At 37.4% G+C, this 20,832-nt stretch overlaps 3 long non-coding RNA genes across 16 annotated transcripts; all 3 read left to right on the forward strand.

The window, feature by feature from the left end:
- Positions 1-7,334: 7,334 nt before the first annotated feature.
- Positions 7,335-9,284, forward strand: LOC110875163. Its single transcript, XR_004894384.1, has 2 exons — positions 7,335-7,678; positions 7,821-9,284. It is a non-coding gene; the product is annotated as an uncharacterized LOC110875163 (long non-coding RNA).
- Positions 9,285-10,620: 1,336 nt separating this feature from the next.
- On the forward strand, positions 10,621-12,625 carry LOC110875157. The gene is made up of 4 exons (XR_002556561.2): positions 10,621-10,933; positions 11,028-11,174; positions 11,258-11,341; positions 12,274-12,625. It is a non-coding gene; the product is annotated as an uncharacterized LOC110875157 (long non-coding RNA).
- A 4,048-nt stretch (positions 12,626-16,673) lies between these two features.
- LOC110875106 lies at positions 16,674-20,472 on the forward strand. 14 transcript variants are annotated; one of them, XR_002556550.2, is made up of 8 exons: positions 16,674-17,437; positions 17,571-17,699; positions 17,825-17,866; positions 18,217-18,268; positions 18,706-18,785; positions 19,243-19,602; positions 20,104-20,179; positions 20,276-20,472. It is a non-coding gene; the product is annotated as an uncharacterized LOC110875106 (long non-coding RNA). The 14 variants fall into 14 exon arrangements; XR_002556549.2 differs by having other exon boundaries at positions 17,571-17,687; XR_004894389.1 differs by lacking the exon at positions 18,217-18,268 and having other exon boundaries at positions 16,676-16,979; positions 17,129-17,230; positions 17,320-17,437; positions 17,571-17,866.
- The last annotated feature ends 360 nt before the right edge of the window (positions 20,473-20,832 follow it).

Genomic DNA, 20,832 nt, shown 5'->3' on the forward strand with positions numbered 1-20,832 from the left:
AAAGGCTTTATTCGCCCGAGCACCTCTCCTTGGGGCGCACCAGTCCTTTTCGTCAAAAAGAAGGATGGGTCGTTCAGGATGTGCATCGACTATCGGGAATTGAATAAGCTGACCATCAAGAACCGCTATCCTCTACCCCGAATCAATGATTTATTCGATCAGCTACAAGGTGCATCGTGTTTCTCGAAGGTCGATTTACGCTCAGGTTATCATCAGTTACGCATACAAGAGGAAGATATACCCAAAACCGCCTTTCGCACTCGCTACGGCCACTACGAGTTCGTTGTTATGCCTTTTGGTCTAACCAACGCACCCGCGGTTTTTATGGATCTGATGAATCGCGTGTGTAAGCCTTATCTTGACCGTTTCGTCATCGTATTCATCGACGATGTCTTGATTTATTCCAAGTCGAAAGCCGAACACGCGCAACATCTACGTTTGGTTCTCGAGTTACTCCAGGGGAACCAACTCTACGCCAAGTTCTACAAGTGCGAACTCTGGTTGGAGGAGGTTCAGTTTCTAGGTCACATCGTGAATAGTCAGGGTATTCATGTCGATCCTGCGAAGATTGAAGCAGTTAAGAGCTGGATTACGCAAAAGAACCCGTCTGAAGTCCGATCTTTTCTCGGACTAGCGGGCTATTATCGACGATTTATCGAAGGATTCTCTAAGATCGTTGTGCCGCTTACCGCTCTTACCCATAAGGACAGGTCTTTTGTTTGGGGAACTGAACAAGAATCTGCTTTTCAAACCCTTAAGTGCAAGCTCTGCAATGCTCCTGTTCTCACGTTGCCAGACGAAAACAACGATTTCATTGTCTACTATGATGCTTCCAACCTTGGTCTTGGCTGTGTTCTCATGCAGCGGGACAAGGTTATATCTTACGCATCTCGTCAGCTCAAAATCCACGAGAAGAACTATACAACCCACGATCTCGAGCTAGGCGCAGTTGTTTTTGCATTGAAGATTTGGCGACACTACCTGTATGGTACCAAGTGTACAATCTTCATAGACCACAGGAGTTTACACCACATCTTTAATTAGAAAGAACTTAACATGCATCAACGCCGATGGGTAGAACTTCTTAACGATTACGACTGCTAGATTCGTTATCACCCAGGCAAGGAAAATGTTGTTGCCGACGCACTCAGCAGACGGAGTTATTTGCTCAGTATTCGTAATACCCAAGCCCAGCACAATCTTGAAACTCTCATCCGCGAAGCCCAGCATGCTTGTTTCAATGAACGCACCTTGAAGGAGGAGAGGATCTACCACGATGGAGCTCAACTGGTAAGCAAAGCCGATGGGATTTTCTATTATCTGGACCGAATTTGGATCCCTAAGCGGACAGATTTGCGAAAGATTATAATGAATGAAGCCCACAAATCCCGCTATTCTATTCATCCCGGTGCCGATAAAATGTACCAGGATCTTCGTTACAAGTACTGGTGGCCGGGTATGAAACGGGATATTGCTCTCTATGTTGGAAGTTGCCTAACTTGTGCCAGAGTTAAAGCCGAACATCAGTGACCTTCTGGCTTACTCGAACAACCTCCAATCCTTATATGGAATTGGGAGAGTATAGCTATGGATTTCATAACCAAACTTCCGCCCACGCCATCAGGTCACGGCAGCATTTGGGTTATAGTTGATCGTCTGACCAAATCAGCCCACTTTTTGCCAATACGGGAAGACTACAAGGTGGAACGACTAGCCCGAATCTACACCGACGAGATCATTTGTAATCATGGTACGCCTCATGACATCATTTCAGACCGTGACACTCGGTTTACTTCGCGATTGTGGGAAATGTTTCAAGCGGCTCTTGGTACGTCGCTTAACCTGAGTACTGCATTCCATCCTCAAACCGTCGGACAGACTGAGATAACGATCCGTACTCTTGAAGACATGCTCCACGCGTGTGTTATAGACTTCGGTGGTAGTTGGAACAAATACCTACCGTTAGTCGAATTCTCGTACAACAACAGTTATCATGCCAGTATACAAATGGCACCATTCGAGGCTTTATATGGAAGAAGATGTCGTTCGCCTATTGTGTGGCACGAGATCGGTCATTCGCAATTAATTGGTCCCGAGCTACTACAAGAAACGACTGACAAAATCCTCCAGATTCGCGACAACTTGTCGAAAGCCAGGGATAGACAGAAAAGTTACGCCGATAGGAGACGTAAACCCCTAGAATTTAACGTTGGCGACTACGTACTCCTAAAGGTATCACCTTGGAAGGGTGTGGTCAGATTCGGCAAGAAAGGGAAACTAGCACCTCGATATGTTGGACCTTTTAAGATTCTGGAAAGAATCGGAAAAGTCGCCTACAGACTCGAACTACCGGAGGAACTTAGTAATGTCCACCCAACTTTCCATGTGTTGAACCTCCGAAAGTGTCTAGCTGATCATGATCTGATTGTACCGCTCGACGACCTTCAAGTAAACGAAACGCTACACTTCGTGGAAAAGCCTGTCGAGATCATGGATCGCCAAACCAAGCAACTCAGACGCTCACGCATCCCTATCGTGAAAGTCCGGTGGGAAGGCAAACGAGGCGCAGAGTTCACTTGGGAACTCGAGAGCGACATGAAGGCTAAGTACCCGCAGTTGTTTAAATGAAGATCTGAAGCGTGAAATTGGTAATATCATGCACGGTGCTGTGCAGCTTCGAGCCTAATTTCGGGACGAAATTCCCTAAACAAGGGGAGGCTGTAACACCCCGTGTTTTTGAATGTCAAAGTCAAAGTCAAAGTCAAGTTGACTTCTTTGACTGTAAATAGTATATTTTATGTTTTATTTGTATTATGTGGAGTAAGTGCTGTTAATCAAGAATCGAAGTAATCGAATATTTATCGATGCAAACCGATTTACGACCTTGAATAGTAGGAAGTAACAATGCGATAAAGTTAACTAATCAGTAATCAAACCAATTGAACCATCATCGAACTCGAATCTCGAATTACGGGAACTTTGGTTGTTGTTATACGTGTGTGTGTGCCTTATGTGTTACTTGTGCATGTTTACTTTATGTATTATGGTGATCAATCGAATCAATCGAATCGAAACTCGAAACTCAATCGAACTAATTCGAAATCAAGTTGAGATAATTGGTAGCGAAGAGACTATGCTAGATGTAGATGATTGTATGTTAGATATAGTGATTGGGACTGAAAGTAATTTGAATAGGAAATTCTATCGTGTTCGTATCATCTTCAATCGAAATCGAAACGTCAAAAATCGTCGCACCGAACACTCGAACCAGGCTGTTGATCGATCAGGCTGTCAGCCGATCGAACAGCCCAGCCGATCGGACGGACTGTCCGATTGAGCAGGCTGTCCGATCGAGATGCCTGACCGATCGGCCAGCCCTTCCCTCTTTGGGAAGCCTATAAATAGGGCTGTCTTTGTCATTCCTTTCCACTTTTGGAAACTCTCTGACCGACCAGCTCGTGCTCCCCTTCTTTTCTCAGATTTCTTCCGATTCCGGTAAGTTTTCATCCTAAATCTTGTACTTTCTTGATCATTACACACTCTCACACCTTTCTATCTTTCAAATCTTGATTTCTAACTGTGAAATCATCAAGATCTAAGCATTCTAGGATGATGTCATCATAGTGTTCTTCAAGAACATCATGTTTTGGCCTCATTCCACCATGAATAGCTTGGATCTAACCGATTTCCACATAAACAAACTAAGATCTATCATAGATCTGAACATTTACATAGTGTGAAGGATTGAAAGAAAGATTTCCAACTTTCTTTCAACTGTTCTACACTCAATGCCTTCAAACCGGTAGAAACGGAGCTTAAGCGACTCACCAATCATTCTAAATGGATGAGTGGTTCAAGATTCGGATTCTATCTACGAGGTTCACCGACTTCGGGTTAAACGTCAAACTACCGATCCGAACAGTTCACCGGCCGGACTTGGGTGATTCCTGTCCGAGCAGGGGAAACAAGTAGGAACGAAAGCTCCCTGGTTCAACTCGTTGTCAAACTACCTCGATATAACGTCAAATAATCAGAACAGACAAGTGTTAGACGAACAGGCCGACCAGGTCAGGATGCTGACCGAACGGTTAGGCTGTCCGAACGGACGGCCCAACCGATCGGACATGTCAGCCGATCGACCGGGCCAGCCAATCGGCTAGCATATGGTCCCTCACTTTGACAATTTCAGAAGTAAAGTATTGAACGAAGTAATGTCCGATCGAACGACCGACTGGTAAACATTACTCTTCGGATCATGAGATACTATGCTTCAACACTTAATCAGTTTACAACTCGTTTGAGGTATTGGAGTGCCATCCGATCGAACATGCTGTCCGATCAGATGACATCCTGCTGAGAACTAACTACTAAAGTGTCTAACCGATCGGTTAAGCCGACCGATCGAACGACCCATTCGATCGATCGACCTGAAAGGTAAGAACACTTCAATGTTCTCAAATACTACAACGAAAACCTCAAAAGGTCAAACCATCATACACAAACACATCCTTTCCAAAGGAAGAAATAATCCACTCGAACAGTCCATCCGATCGGCCTAACCAACCGACCGGACAGACTGTCTGAACGGACTGGTTCTCTGAACGAACAACCCGTCCGATCGAACCTACAGTCCGATCGACCAGGCTGTTCGATTCACCATCCCTTGTTTCCATCTTACGAGTATTCATCGTTATGCTATCGAACTGTTCAGGCTAACCCTACTCTCAAGCGCTCCCTTCAATCCATCAATCAATCGCTGTGAGTATACTCGATCCCTTTTTGCTTTTAGCACTTTTGGGTGTTACCTACGTTACTTATTTCAAAACACAATCGATCACACTACTCAAACTATTTGAACGCTAACCAATTCGCATGTATTACGTGACTAAATGAATGCTTGTTGTTATGTTTACACGTGGAATGCTGTCTACCCGCCTTAACGACGTAGTACTATAGTTTGGACTCAGCACCCGTTCACACGGGTGTTGTTAAGGACAATTACTTGCATGGATTACGGTGGTAATCATGTATTGCGAACTGTCTCGGACAGTCAACCCGCAGTCATTGGTATCGATAGATCCATGTCGATAATTAACATGCTTTGTTTTCCTCTGTGTACGTGCTGGTTATGCGTAAACTATTCGAACTCTACTACGCTAATATCAAACTTGTATGCTCACCTTTACATTATATGTATTGACTTTATTTTAACGTATGTGACAGGTGTTTAAGATGTTTGCTTGCTAGGAAAGCGAGGCTAGAATAAAGCTTTAGAGCCCCCCAACAAATAGTTGTCTGTCAGGAATAAGCAACTAGAGCATAGTTGTTTGTAGATCTTGTCAGGCTGGGTCTTTAGGTGCATTTGAACAATATTTTATTATTTTCATTTAAATCTGAGTTGTCGGAACAGAATATTTGATTGGTTGTTATCTGTAATAATTTGTTTTATTATTTGGGACACGGTATGGGACGTGTTATTTAAACTGAATAGTGATGATAGTTGTTATGAAAACTTCTGGAAAATCTGTTTCGCTCAGTGCCATGCCCCGATGATTCCGCCATCGGTTGGGGTGTGACATTTATATTTATCTATTATTATTATTATTATTATTATTATTATTATTATTATTATTATTATTATTATTATTATTATTATTATTATTATTATTATTAGTCATAGCATAAGTAACTGCGCTTCGAGTTTGCGTTGCATTTGCGTTGAGCTACGACGAGCGACGGGAGTAGTTTAAATACTCACGCGATGTCATTGTTAGCGTTGGTATGCGTTGTGATGTGCGATATAGCGTGTTGAAAGTATGCGTTATAATGCGAACATATGCGAAGTAGCGTTTGTAAGCGATATAGTTACATTATGATCCGAATCTCTGGTGCTAGGCGTAACGAGTGTAACGAGAGTAACAAGCACGAAAGTGCGGGTTGTTACACCACTGGTGATGGAATTCCATCACTCACAACATCCAATCAAGTTCCGCCACGCCAACGACCTTTATTCCATCACTAGTGATGGATTTTAGTGGAAATGGACATCACTAGTGATGTTTTTTTTTAAATTATAAATTAACAATAAAATAATAAAATTATAAATTTCATTTAAATAAATCTTAAATTACAAACTAAAAAAAACTAAACATTGCAAATTAAGTTCTTCGAACCCGAACCTCGTTTGCATGAACCTTCCATTTTGGGTTGAATTGAATTTTTTTTTTGTACTTTGAAAGATTGTATTTTTTGTGTTGGAATGATAGTATTGTTTGGTATTTAAAAAAATTGTATTGTGTGTGTATATATATATAGCAAAATAAAAAAAACTAACGGTCATATAATCACCAATGGTCCTTTTTCAACGGTAAAAATTGAAAATTTAACGCGTGATGATGACCACGCGTCATCTAATCAAGGCGTGAACAAAACTGGTGGCGGCAGTGTTTCACTATCCAAAACGCGTGAAGAAGGGGTGACAACGGGACGCCCCGTGTCCCCTAATTGAAGGAGATGAAATAGGGTTCTAAGCCATCTAAAATCAAGAATGTTTTATAAACAATAACTTGAATAAAATCAAACAAGGATTTATATAATTATTGTATGTTGCGTTTGACTGACTAAAATACCCTTATTGACTAGTCATAAGTTATGTTATGGGTCACTTTCTATTGGTTCTTACGGTTTATAGATTCAAGATGGTTTGTATTTGATCCTACACCGATTGTTGTATATGTATAATTTATTTTATTTGAGTAGGGCACCTCTGTATTCCGCTATGTTTTAAGGGCCCCCTATTTGTTTGTGTAATACAATTCAGGTTAAAATAAAAAGATACGAGCATAGAGATGTATTAGGCGACACAAAGATTTGAGAGGGTTGAATGGAGATTGAGACGAAAATTGGTTTTGTATTCGAAGATGATATTGAGTAGATTTGGTTGTGTGATTTATGTTGATTACAAACTTTGATTTTCATCAGTTATAAAAAGGTACGATCTTTTCGTTGTTTTTCATCAGGTCACAAATTATTGTAATGCTTATATGGAAGACATGGACAAAGAATGTGTGGATAATTGGATCAATATAAAAAGCCCGTTGAGGTTACATTTGTTGTTTACATAAGTCAGTATTCACATGGGATAATCTAGTTGTTAACATGTTAAATGAATGATTCCACACTTTCCTACCTTTTTAATATTCCCAAATAAACCCTCCCTTAATAATCTATATCTATATATATAATAAAAGCAAACCATTTGGGGGACACATGTCACCCAATGGTTGATGCCAAATAATCAGCCATGTCATCATACACTTGGCACATCTCATAGTTGAGGATTGAACAAGGCTTCTCATTTACGCTAAACACACTCTCTCTCCTCTCAAAACCCTAAATCGAACTCTCTCTCTTTTCTTCTCTGGCGAACACGGCGATTCATCTTCTGACCAACCCTAATCGGCGATGTCTGGTGTGAGTATGTCTGGTGCGAGTATTGGTTTTCAGCGTATAAGGGAAGTTTCGTTGTCTCTCTCTCTCAATACAGAACCTTACACAGTACTCCTCATTCTAACCCTAATATTCCCCCCTTCTCTCTCTCTCTCTTTCTGTGGCGAACACGGCGACGAAGATGAACGTGCCCTCAGTTCTTATTTTTGATAAAGATTCATTCTTTTTGGTGGGTTTTTTCATAAAGATTTGTGGATGTTCGTTATTTTTTGTTAATCTGTCATAACATTTCATTCAATTTGGTGGGTTTTCGTTAAAGATTCATTTAATTTCGTTGATCGATTGATTGAGTATCTTGTGTTTAATTTCAGGAATTGTTGTTCGATGGATCCTATGTTTGTTTGATTAAATCGATAATCCCTAAATCTCTGTCGGAAATTTTAATCTGAGGTATATCGGTTTAATAATCTTGATTATCTTGATCCACATTTGAACCGAATGAAACGTGAATATTGTTTGTAATTCTAGTTTAATTTGGGGTTTAGAAAATGCAATCTGATCTGGGCAAGTTGTTTATTTGTGGGATATCATGGGACACAAATGAAGAGCGTCTAGAAGAGTATTTCAGTAGCTATGGCCAGGTTTTGGAGGTTGTGATCAAGAAGGATCACACCACTGGCTGGGCTCGCGTTAAATGCAGTTTAAAAAAGAAAATGGGCATTACAAGTTATTAGATCAGGTTTAACTTTTGCTCTGGTTCCGAATACGCAGATTTTAAGATGTGAGAGGATCTAAAAGGTTATTGAAAGCTTTAATCGGAAATTTGTGTTTGGTTGTGGTTGGTTTAAATGGACGGTTGTTACACGGAGGCTGTGATGAGTTGTCAAAATAAAGCCAATATGTCGCCATGGCGTGGCAGATATGGAGGATGGCAGGTTAGCACCTACAACCCCTATTGCAGCCTTGGTGGCTTCTGGCTTGGTCCTTTCATTTTCTCTTAACCTGATGAATCTGTTGACTGTTGCCTTTGCTATTTGAGTTGGCGATGATGATCTTGGTCAGATCATTGCTTGACGTGGCATCATAGAGGATGGCAGGTGCATTTTTCTCTGCTTGCAACCTATGGTGCAGCCATGATAGCTTGAGACCTTTGTCTGAGCCTTACCGTGCTGGTTTCGAGATGATTAAACAATATTGTAGATTTGTAGTCGATTTATTAGCTAAAACATCACGCTTTTCGGTTCATGTTTAGCATGTTTTTCATGTCGTTGATTAGTATCGGAACAAACTATCCTAGGAAAATGTTGCCGATCGTATCCAACAAACCCAAATATACTAAATCTACATTTTGTTATCATTGTTATTATCATTATAATTATTGATATCACTGAATAAAGTATGTTATGTGTTTTAGTCACTTGGACCCAGAGGTTGCAGTTTCAACCGCAAATGGTTCTAACGAATGAAGCTTTTTTGTTTTTGTGTGAAAGAATGACTTTTTAATTCTTACAGTCCTACTAACACCAGCAACTTTCATGCAATGCTACTGTTGGTATGGATATTAATATCACAGGTCGTATACTTTACATACACTTTTATTTTTTTAACTAATCTATATGAAATTATGTTGATTTGAGTTGATTATGTATTGATAATGGCTCAAATGTGTATTTTGAGATTTGGGGCAGAGGAATTGTTTAAGCAAGATAAGATAGATGAAGAAAACAAAAGGTGTCTTCTAAGCAGCATGGATATTGATGAATTTTTTGAAAGACCAGAGAAGGTTGAACAGAATGGGGGGATATGTGAAGAAGGAAATGAATTGTTGAGTGCACTTAAGGCAAGTTGTTGCAGATTTTTTCAAAGTTTTAATTTTTGCGTGTTTTATATATAAGCTGTGAAGATACATGGTGGAGTGATTTTAGTTTTTTAAACTTTTACCTCAATTGCAGCCATGATAATACCCATAACTAGGGCTGTAAATGAACCGAATGTTCAGCGAACAGTTCGTGAACCGTTCGACGGGAAGTTCGTTTATGTTCGTTCGTTTAATAAACGAACGAACATGAACAAGAAATTTCGTTCGATTAGTTAAATGAACGAACATGAACAAAGGTCTTGTTCGTTCAATTGTGTTCGTGAACGTTTGGTAAGGTGTTCGTGAACGTTCGTCCATTTGCGTTCGTTTATGTTCGTATGTTCGTGTTTTAATTAAATTTTTTTATACTTTCATATATTTTATCTATACTTTTTATACTATTAAACTTTTATTTATATCATTACCCTACCAATTAAAATAGGAAACCCTTTTTTCACCATGTTTATGCATCATTTCCCTTTCTTTTCTCATTAGTTACATCGACAAATATGATCTACCTCCGTTCCATAATAAGGGATTCAAGTTCTAGTGTTACTCTCTGGGCCATCCACCTTTATCCTTCATCGTGTTCGCCAAATTTATTTGTGTTCGCTTCTGTTCGTGAACCGTTCGTGAACACGCTCATTTCCTTAATGAACGAACACGAACATAAAATCTCGTTTGGTAAGTGTTCATGAATCGTTCCTGAACACATTTATTTCCTTAACGAACGAACACGAACAAGGCCTCGTTCGTGTTCGTTCGGTTCGTTTACAACCCTACCCATAACTATACGAAGATGGACAAAACCAGAAGCCGTTGCAAAAAAACTTCATTAATCATCTTTAGTTTGTTATCCAGTTATTTGATTTATTTGATTCTGAATATCATAGAGAACAAGAGTATTTAAAGACGAGTCTTCATAGGTAAGATTGTTAAATTTATGGTTCATCATTTGTTTATTCAAGAGTAGAGGTGCTAAACGGGTCACGTCTGCGGGCTTGATTTTTGATTTGCGAAAGGATGGGAAGGTTGTTTCAGATCTAGGGCACATTATTGTTATACGAACGGTTTTGATATGTTTAGGTACTGTTGTTTTTTTGTTTGTAATTTAACCTGCATTTGTGTTGTTTGTGATTTATGATATGTGAACTGTGTTGAATTGCAATCAGTTTGCAGCTTTTATGATTGATTTAAGTGTTGTTGTTGTTTTGTTCGTAATTTAACCTGCATTTGTGTTGTTTGTCGATGCAAATGAGATCACATACTTTGTCGATGCAAAAATCGTATTCACTAACATCTTTTATAATTAGATCTTTATTTCAACTGCTGAGGTAAAAGAAGATACGTCTGAAGACGTGTCAGCAGACAAAGTGGCCACTTTAGTGATTTACAAAAAGTCACCATTAGAATCTTCGGCTACTGATGAATCAGCTTATCAAACAGAAGTCAACGAGTCATTATATTGAATCCTACCGAGGTAGTGATAAATGGTGAATCTGGATCTCCGTCAAAGTAAAAAACCACGGTAGACAAAAAAAGTCAAAAGAAAACGGAAGTACTGGTGCTACTTGTAGCAGTTCACATAACTCTAGGCTCAAAGCCCATGACTACGGTCCTCGCAAGGTATATCACATTAATATCTTTTATCTTCTATGAAAAGTTCTAAATTCAGAAACATATCACATATGCATTCTTTTCCAATATCTCTTGCAAATAGAATGGGAAGGCTGGAATAATTGCTTAATAAATTTAGTGATACACATGGGGAAAAGCATGGGATGAACCAGGCCATTCTAATGGTGGAGATATACTTCATTTAATGATCGATGTTTTAAAGGAGAATGTAATCGGTATTGATGGTCTGGTAAGTTTTGTAAATTTATGTTGTTGACTTCATCACTAGATGCCTTTTGACTTTGCCTTCTCTAATTTTCTTTTGCTTAACAGTGTGTTTTAATTAGCAAGGAATGAGTTGGAAGATGGGAGTAGGGCTGAGCGTCTTCAAGCAAATATGTAATTAAACCTTCAGAGGTGAGGATGTCGTATCATTGGCCACACATTTTCCTCAAGAACATGTATCACATCTTTAAATTTATACATAAGTAGGGATGAACAAATGGTACCGGTACCGAATTTACCGAACTGGGTACATTTTCGGTATAGATTTGGTACCGACTTTTGACATTTTTGGTACCGATTCGTTACCGACTTTGAACATTTTCGGTACCGGTATTTACCCTCGCATACTGGTACCGAACCGGTACCGGTATTGAACCGTACCCCGGGTATATTTGGTACTGGTAGCCACTTTTGTGGATTTTCGGTACCAGTATTGGTTCGGTACTGGCTGGTACCGAGCTCATCCCTATACATAAGTGTCTCGAGTTTTGCAAAAACAAGATCTTAAACTATTTATTTGGAAGCGAGTCAACTTGGGTTATATTTTATTGAGAATAGGTCAAACCGGAAAAAGTATAACACACAATGCACATCTGATCTTAAAAGAAACTGACAATGGACCAAATGGGTCATGGAAAGATATATCTTATTAATAATGGTCAAATAGTGTCTCGAAAAGGGGCAGTGCGTTTTTATATTGAAGCAGGTCAATAAGACAAATGAGTAAAAGTATGAAAATTAGCTTAACATGTTAAACGGTTCAAGCTGCCTAATGTGTAAATTCTTTTACATAACGTATATCATATTGTTGTGTCTATAATGAATATAGTTTTGTAATCAAAGATGGGGTTTGACAATTGGCCCAACTTGATCCGTATTACTTGATTATTTGTTCTCCATTAATTCTAGAAAAATAGCCAGACTTTTGGCCATGTTGTCATGCTGATTGATTGTTGACTCACGTGTTCAAACCTGGGTAATGAATTTATGGTCTTCATGCATTTGGCTCAACACATTGTGCTATTGAATTGTCACGTTTTGAAATTTAAAATTTGATGTTGTAGGTTGATGATAAAATGGAAAGAGACACAAAACTACTTAAGCAGAAAGAAGATAGCCTCGAGATGTCATTGGTAATGCCGGTATGATGCTATGTTGATAAGTGTTGATAAGTGGCCTCGAGAGTTCCTGGTTCAGTAGTAGTTTGATGTGTTCTATATTTCTATTAGTGTTTGATTATATACGCCAGGTTACGGTTTAAACAAGTAGTTTGATGTGTTTGGCATAACAGGCTGGGTCAGGATGGGCTGACTGGAGGAGACTTTTTTTTGTCCTTTTTATATTATAAAAAAATGTATACATTAAACATCATTAACATTTGTTCTTTAAATAAGAATTTGAGTACACTTCCTTTGACCTGTCTATTTTTAGATAGTTTTCTACATTTGACCTTTTATTAATAAAATACATCAGTGGCCCGGTTCCATGTAAAGTTGTTGAAATTGTTACCTCTAGATATGATGATCTTTCATACATGAAGCAATATAGTTTGGTCTTTCACAATTTGACCTTTAAATTTTTGATGAATTCATAGTTATAAATTTTGAGAATAGTTATTCTGAACTTATGGTCTTACAGATCCCAATTGTATCAATTATAATCAAGGGAGGGGAACTTATTGCCCATGAAAATGGTGGTTCAAAGAGTGACTTAGAAGTGAAATGCTGAAATTAGCACTTAAATTCTACAATGAATGAATAAAATCTACACCAAACCACCTGATGCAAATTTATGATAAAAAATTAGAAAGGTTGTTGATTCTGATTCGTTTGATGTTGAAGTTTAGAAATGTAAGGTACATTAGGACCATGTGTACGTACTCCATGATAAATAATCGAATTTAAATGGAACTTAGATATTAGGGCAATTGGATAGATTATGCACTTATGACTTTCGAAGTCAAAACACGTTGCTTATACTAGACAAAGATGGGAATGTAACGAGTAAAACAACAAATGTAGTCTACAAGGAAGTTTTTTCTAGCATTTGAATAGTTTTTTGTTTTTTTCTTCCAATGTATGCTTTTGTACAAAATATTATATTTCAAAGTAAATAATATGGTTTTGGATGAAGCCGCGCATCGCGCGGGCATTAACCTAGTATATACATATAATAAAAGAAACCAATAGAATGACACATGTCATTCATTGGAGACATCTATTTTTTAGTTTTCTTATCTCTATCTCCTACTTAATTATAGATAATTATAATTATAATTAATATAAATTTAAACAATTCGTATAAGAGAATATAATCTTTTGAAATATTTATTAGATTTCAAAATTATTTATCTTGAAATTAACAAAAGACGTACACTAAATATAAATTAGAGTTAATTTCCGTTTTGCTCCCTGTGGTTTGATCGTTTTAATGGTTTTGCCACAATCCTTTAAAAATAGCCATTTTACTCCCCAATGTTTCTATTGGTTCTCTAATATACTCCCCGTCCTTGACTCCATTCATTTTTATTGTTAGAAGTAAGGGCAATTTTGTCTTTTCAGTTCAAAGTAAAGGTAATTCAGTAATTTTACATATTATATAGTATTTATTTATTATTACCTACGAAAAATCCAATCCATTTCTCAATTCATCATTCATCAGTCTTCTCTCTCTATACCTTTTGTGACCACCATCAATCACCATCCTCACTCACCATCCACCGCAACCACCACACACTTCCACCGCAACCACCACTGCCCCCATTATCACCAGACATTACCATCACCCCCAACCACCATCCCGCACCAACAACCCCGCACCACTACCACATCAGCAGATCTGAACAACCACCATCTCGCATGGCGCACCACCACTACCATTCTACACTAGAAAGAGAGAGAGCCGAACGAGAGAGAAACAAAAGAGAGAGATAGAGATGAACGCAGATCTAGGGTTTCGAGCCAAGAAAGAACTTTAGGGTTTCGGTAACCACAGAGACGACGACGATGGATCTGAGTTCAGAAGGTGACAACCTCCTAGGGTTTCGAGCCAAGAGTTCTAGCTCTGGCGACTTTACACACTCAGATTATGACGGTGACGACGGTGTCCATTGGAACCGTCGTTGGGTGGTGTTTAGAGATCTCTGATGTCGGTGGTTTATGTTGGTGGTCAGGTGGGGGTGGTGCAAGGTGGTGCTCAGGTGAGGTGGTGCAAGGTGGAGGTCAGGTGGGGGTGGTGCAAGGTGGTGGTCGGTGGGTGTGGTGCAAGGTAGTGGTTGTCAGGTGGAGATGGTGGGAGGTGGTGGTTGGCAGGTGTAGACGGTGGGGGGTGATCGTTGATTGTGAGAAAGAGAGTTATTAAGTTGTTGTTTGTTTTTTCAGAGGTAAAATTTCTGCAGTCTGCGGACCACATCTGCAGATCTGTAGCAGAATAGGTGGACCAAACCTCAGTCTGCAAGAAAAAGAGTGTTTGTTTTTTAACTTCTGTAAACTCCTTATATTATCTTGTATTTATTTATTTCTTTTTTAAAACATGGTAACTTAACTAATAAAATAATTAAATTCATTGATAAAAGAAATACACATATCATTCTCGTCATTCATGTTCCACCATCTGAAGAACCCTACCATCTTCTAGCCCCATCTTTCTCTGTAACTACCACAATGCTCTACCGACCACTGTAGCACAACCACCCAATACACCATCACACCACCACCCCAATACGCCACAACCTACCGCCGCACCACCATCCTCCGGCGAACACACCACTAAATCCATCACTGCTTGCCCAACCGCTCTCTCTAACATCAGCCATTTGTTACTTGTTTTCAAAAAGTTCTCAATGCTACCTTGAGCAACCGGAGTGACGACGGAAGCGGCCGGAGCGGCCTCGGCCTTAACGGTAGTAACATCCTGGCCTTCTTTCCGATGAGAACTTCCGATGGTGTTTTCCGGATTTGCCCGTCGTGAAACCATCACCAGTGTTGAAGACGACGGTGACGGCTGTGGGGAAGAAGAAGACGACAACGGTGGGAGGAGGAGGAGGAGGAGAGGGGTAGAGGAGAGGTGCTAGGGTTTTGTTATGTCTGTGTTTTTGTGATAAGAGGCTTGAAGTGTTTAGAAGTGGAAGGTCCATGTCTGTTTGGGAAGAGGGAGCGTAGACCTTTTTAAATGAAATATCTTCTGAAAAACAAACAATCTGCAAAACAAAAGGTCTGCGCGTGGTCTGCGCCGCGCAGACAAAAGAGGCCAGGAAGCTCTTCTTGGAAAAAACAAACGGCACCTAAATGTGAATGATGATGTTCATATATGTTTTTTTTTGAAATATCTGTTGATACATGTATTAATCATGAAAGAGAGTTTTTTTCTTTTTTATATATAAATACTAAATAATAATTGAGAGAATGAGAAAAGCCTGAAATGCCCCTCATGTGAGGGGCACATGACCAGGATTTAACAGTGGAAATGAATGTCATTTGGGGCGGGGAGTAAAATGGTGATGAGCTTCATAGATCAGAGAGTAAACTGACTATTTTTAAAGGAGTGGGGCAAAACCATTAAAGTGACCAAAGCACATGGAGTAAAACGGAAGTTTACTCTATAAATTAATATAATGTAAAGAGTTAAATGTCATTTTAATCCATATTGTTTGGATTATTTTGTCAGTTTAGTTCAAAGGTTTTATAATACGCAGGGTTTATAAAGATATAACAAGATATAAGTTTTTATTGATTGGTATATAAAATTACATGTGCTCAACCCATATAATACATGAGGTTCTTAAAAATGTAACTTTTCTCATTATTTAATATGTAAAATTAAATTTACTCAACCCGTATAATACACGGGGTTCTTAAAGATATAACTTTTTTATTATTTAATATATAAAATTACATTTATTCAACCCATGTATTAAACGAAATTTTTAAAGATATATTGTTTTATTATTTGGTATATAAAATTACATTTATTCAACCCATGTATTACACGAGGTTCTAAACTAGTTAGTAATTTACCTATATATTAAAAAGAGAAGTGAATGAACAGTAAAAATAAATAAATATTAAAAAGAGAAATGAATGAACAATAATAAAAATAGAAATGAATGAATAGTATCGGTTAGCGGTACCGGTCTCAAATTTACCAAACTGAGTGTATTTTCGGTATCCGTTCAGCACCAGTATTCATTAGGTTTTACCCTAAAAAAAGAGAAGTGACGAACAGTAATCTATACTTTCTATAAAAGGAGAATTCCAAGTGACATAAGAAAAGCTGATGTGTCAGGTAGAGAGCATGTCCAACAAGGCTTTTCTTATGTCATCAACAATGAGGTGGAAGCCAAAGAGAGAGCATGGTGACATCATAAATTTAAATCACTGCCCCACTTTAAAATTCAAAGGTGGCCCACATTAACCTTTTCAAAGGTCTGCCCAACCACTGATGTTCATACAAAAGGGCAAACACTGATGTTTATCCAAACCACTGGCCAACTCCAAAAATCAACCACTGATGATTCAAAATTCAAACTTCAAAACCTCTGACGATTCAATATTATGGCTCCAAATTCAAAATTCAAAATTATGGCTCCAGATATATAACCTATCTCTTCTTCAATCAATTACCCTCTCTAATCAATTTATCTCTCAACTCTCTCTCTCTAAAATTCAATTTCACTCTCTCAAATCCAGATCACACCATAAAAAGTAAATCCGCCATTGATATATGCACTTTGAGCTCAACTACTCATATGCAGGTTTCGATCACTATCCAGGTAAGTTCTTCCTCATGTGTCTCTTCTTCTGTATTTAACTTTTTTGCTCTCTTTAATCAAGCCTATAAGGTGTTTGATGAAATGCTTCACTGGGTTATCTTGATAATTTCTGTGATTTGTTTAATGGGTCTGCTTGATTTGTCTAATAGATGTGCTAATGGATAGCAAACCACAACCAAACAATCATATGCACAAAACAGAGAATTACGAGTACAGTATAGAGATTAGTTTTTATAAAGACTAATTTTAAGGTCAATTGTTGGAGTATTGAGATAAATAGAAGAGTGCTAATTTTGTTTTTTTTTTTTAAATCGATTCCTTCCTAATCATATGTAAACAGCGCCAGTGAGTATTCCATTGTCGTTGTTCAAGCGAATTCAACGCTCGAAGATCAAGCTCAAGTGCTGACGTCACCTTCTGCGACTTACGTTGGTGTTTACGACTTATCTCAAGCACCGGTGAGTACTCTCATTCTATGATCATCATCAGTTTTTATATACAATTAATGTTTTTAATACTATTTCGTGATTATTTCCAAAACTGAACTCATCTTCTGTTTCCAAAACATTCTAAAGTCATCTTTTGTTTCAGATTGATTAACAAAGAAGAGGCCGGTTCTCAGATCCGGTTGCAGAAAGAGAATTAATCGTTTGTGGAGCGTTTGGTAGGGTTTATACGGGGATGAATCTGGATTCGGTGGAGTTACATGTTGTTAAACTGGTTTAAGGCTTAATTTGATGTCAATTATATGATTATTTGTGATTTATGATAAATGTTATTTGTGGCGTTATTATTTAATTTTGTTGGTTTGATGTTGACTTGTGATTTGGATTATTGATATGCAGGTTTCGGTTGTGGTGAATACGGCTTCGAAAGACAAAACACAGGTGTGTTTCTATTAGCATAAGCTTAAATATTTGCTAAAGAATTTGATATGATTTGATTATCTAACTAAGTAGGCCAAATTTGATCTGTTAGCTAATGAATCTTGATTCGGTTTGGTTTGGTCTGGTCTGTAACTGGTTCAATTACTGTTTCACAATTACAGATTAGTAGTTTAAAATATAATTGTGAAGGATAAAGGACAATGAGCTTCTAAATAAATTAAAGACCAGTTACAAATAAGATCATAAAAGCTTATGCTCAAGATCACTTTTTTTATGTTGTTACTAATCTGATTGGGCTAATTGTTGTTACTAATCTGATCGGTTTTAATTTTTCGATATGATGGTGAAAGATAAATAAGAAATCAGAGATAATACACTTTCGGATCTCACTCCTTTGTTGAGGTAAACATTGTTCTACCATCAGACATGCCTCTGCAAACAGAGATAATACACTTTTGGATCTCACTACTTCATAGATATTATTCGTTGTTGTTACAGATACAAGAATGTCTCACCAATCCCATCTTGAACTACTCAAATAAATGATTTATATCCTGGAAAAAAAAATAAGAGATTATATCTCGTGTGTGTGTTGGCACAAATGACAAAACCGATTGCAAATTGAACTATTACAAATTCGAATTTCTATTGATCGACTTTTATAAGCTGATCCTTTACTCTATTATGTTCTAGATTGATCATGAACCCTATGAACAAAAGTCTTCTTCTTCATTATTGCAAAGTAGCTTAAGGCACATTGATGATGTAGCTATTATTTTTGAGAATTTAAATATCTTCTGATAGATTATTTATCAGACCCTTGTCTTCGTTACTTGCAGAAGCCTATGATGAAGAAGACCCGAATGGAAATATCACAATCAAGTGGGACATTATTAGTTGGACTCCAGATGGCTATGTTGTAAGTACCATTAACTCGAGCATGAACCACTGATATGATGAGTAACGGAGCTAAAACGTCTATGAATTGGGTGAAATTTACAAACTGTCTACAATATTCTTTGTTCATTTGGGCGTATGAGCAAAAAGTTATTCATTTTAAGATTTGTAGTAATAATCAAATTATTTATTATAATTGGAACATACACTTTCATCGCTTGTACAAATTATATAAAGCTGAAGCTTTATAATAATAAAATCACTTCATATTTGTATGAGTATATAAGAAATAAGAATCACTGGAAAGGAAAGGGTATTGATGCTACTTTCAGATCATTAAATTGGATTTAGTTTTTAAAATGATGCATTTGCTGCAACTTATTGAGTGTATTAAGTTTGATTTTTTTATTCATGTATTATCATAAAGATTTCATATGTAATTTAATATCAGTTGATTTATGTATTTTTTTTTATTTCAGATGATTCTAAATTCAATTTCTCATGCTTGGTTCTAAGACCTAGACGATGATTGGTCGACCTATATTGCCTGAGGCTGCTGTTCATGCAGTTGTAGAAGAACATGTAAGAATAATTGGAACATACACTTTCATCGCTTATACTAATTATATAAAGCCGAAGCTTTATAATAATAAAATCACTTCATATTTGTATGAGTATATAAGCAATAAGAATCATATTATGGGACATGCACAACTTTTACTTATTTCCAAGGTAAGAAGTTGGAGCTGACGACTCGTCCTATGAGTTCATGTGCCAGACTCCCTCAATTGATTTCTTGGCGAAGTACCAGTTTGATTTCAATATGTGTGTGAAAGAAGGTTTGTTATCCGTTAGATTATGAGTACTATGTTGCTTTTCATTCAAAATAGTTAATTTAGGATAAACTATGTTTGACTTTTTGGTCAACATCTGTTTGGCTTTTGGTTAACATCTGTTGGACTTTTGGTCAACATCTCATTTAGTATTCAACAGACGTTTGAATAACTCAATCAGTGGTTTGAACATCTGTTTGACTTTTGGTCAACAATTGGATGGAAACCCATGTTAGGTTGAACAGTGTTTTGAAGAGGAAAACAGTGCTAAAATATGAGAAAACAGTGGATTTGGTTAACTTTTAGAGTCAAACAATAGTTTTGAGAAACAGTGGTTCTTTTATCTTAAACAGTGTTTTAAATACACTTGAACAGACATTTGAACCAAATAAACAGATGTTATACTCCCCTGAACAGAGTTTTTGTTCTTGATGTTTTATTAATCTTTTTCTTTTAAAAACACAACTTTGATATGTGATTAAGAGATCAAAGGTAATCAAATTTCAGCTCATGGATGCTATGATTCAGAGATCAAAGGTAATCAAATTTGAGACGCCATGCTGATGAATGTTTTCCACCATTGGTTAGTACTTACCTTGTAAAGATTAATATTATTCTATTTAAATTAGTTTTGTTCTGAATTTCAAAAACCTAAAATGATCATCTGGTTTTGTGATAGGACATGTCAAGGCAGCCTCCAACACAGGAGGAGCTGGAAGCCAAGGATTTGCATGGAAAAGAATGGCGTTTCAGGCACATATTTCGAGTTAATTGGCAGCTTCTTGTAGAGTTTGATTTCGTATAATTTGATTTATATTTAGCATGTATAATTAAGGTTGAATCAACTAACTATTGAACTTTGGAGCTATTTTTTTGTTTGTTATTATACATAAATTATTCAACTAAGTATGCCTCTGCCCTTTTAATTCATGTAACTCATACTTTGTCAATATTAGGTCAACCAACAAGGCATCTACTTCAAAGTGGATGGAGCGTCTTTGTTAGTTCTAAAATTGACAATTTTTGTTAATCAGGTCATATGTGCTATCACTAAACTCTCTGACGAAATAAAATGTGTTATGCATGGTTTTGATATCCGCACATTTTGGATTTTTTAAACATATATTGGTTTTCTTATAAATAAGAAAAACTTGTCATTCTAACACTAAATGTTGATGTAAGTGATGAAGCATCAAGAGACGTTTCAAGATTTACGATCAAGGAATATAGAACAAT

The sequence above is a fragment of the Helianthus annuus genome, chromosome 1 (genome assembly GCF_002127325.2).
Source record: "Helianthus annuus cultivar XRQ/B chromosome 1, HanXRQr2.0-SUNRISE, whole genome shotgun sequence".
Classification (NCBI taxonomy): domain Eukaryota; kingdom Viridiplantae; phylum Streptophyta; class Magnoliopsida; order Asterales; family Asteraceae; genus Helianthus; species Helianthus annuus.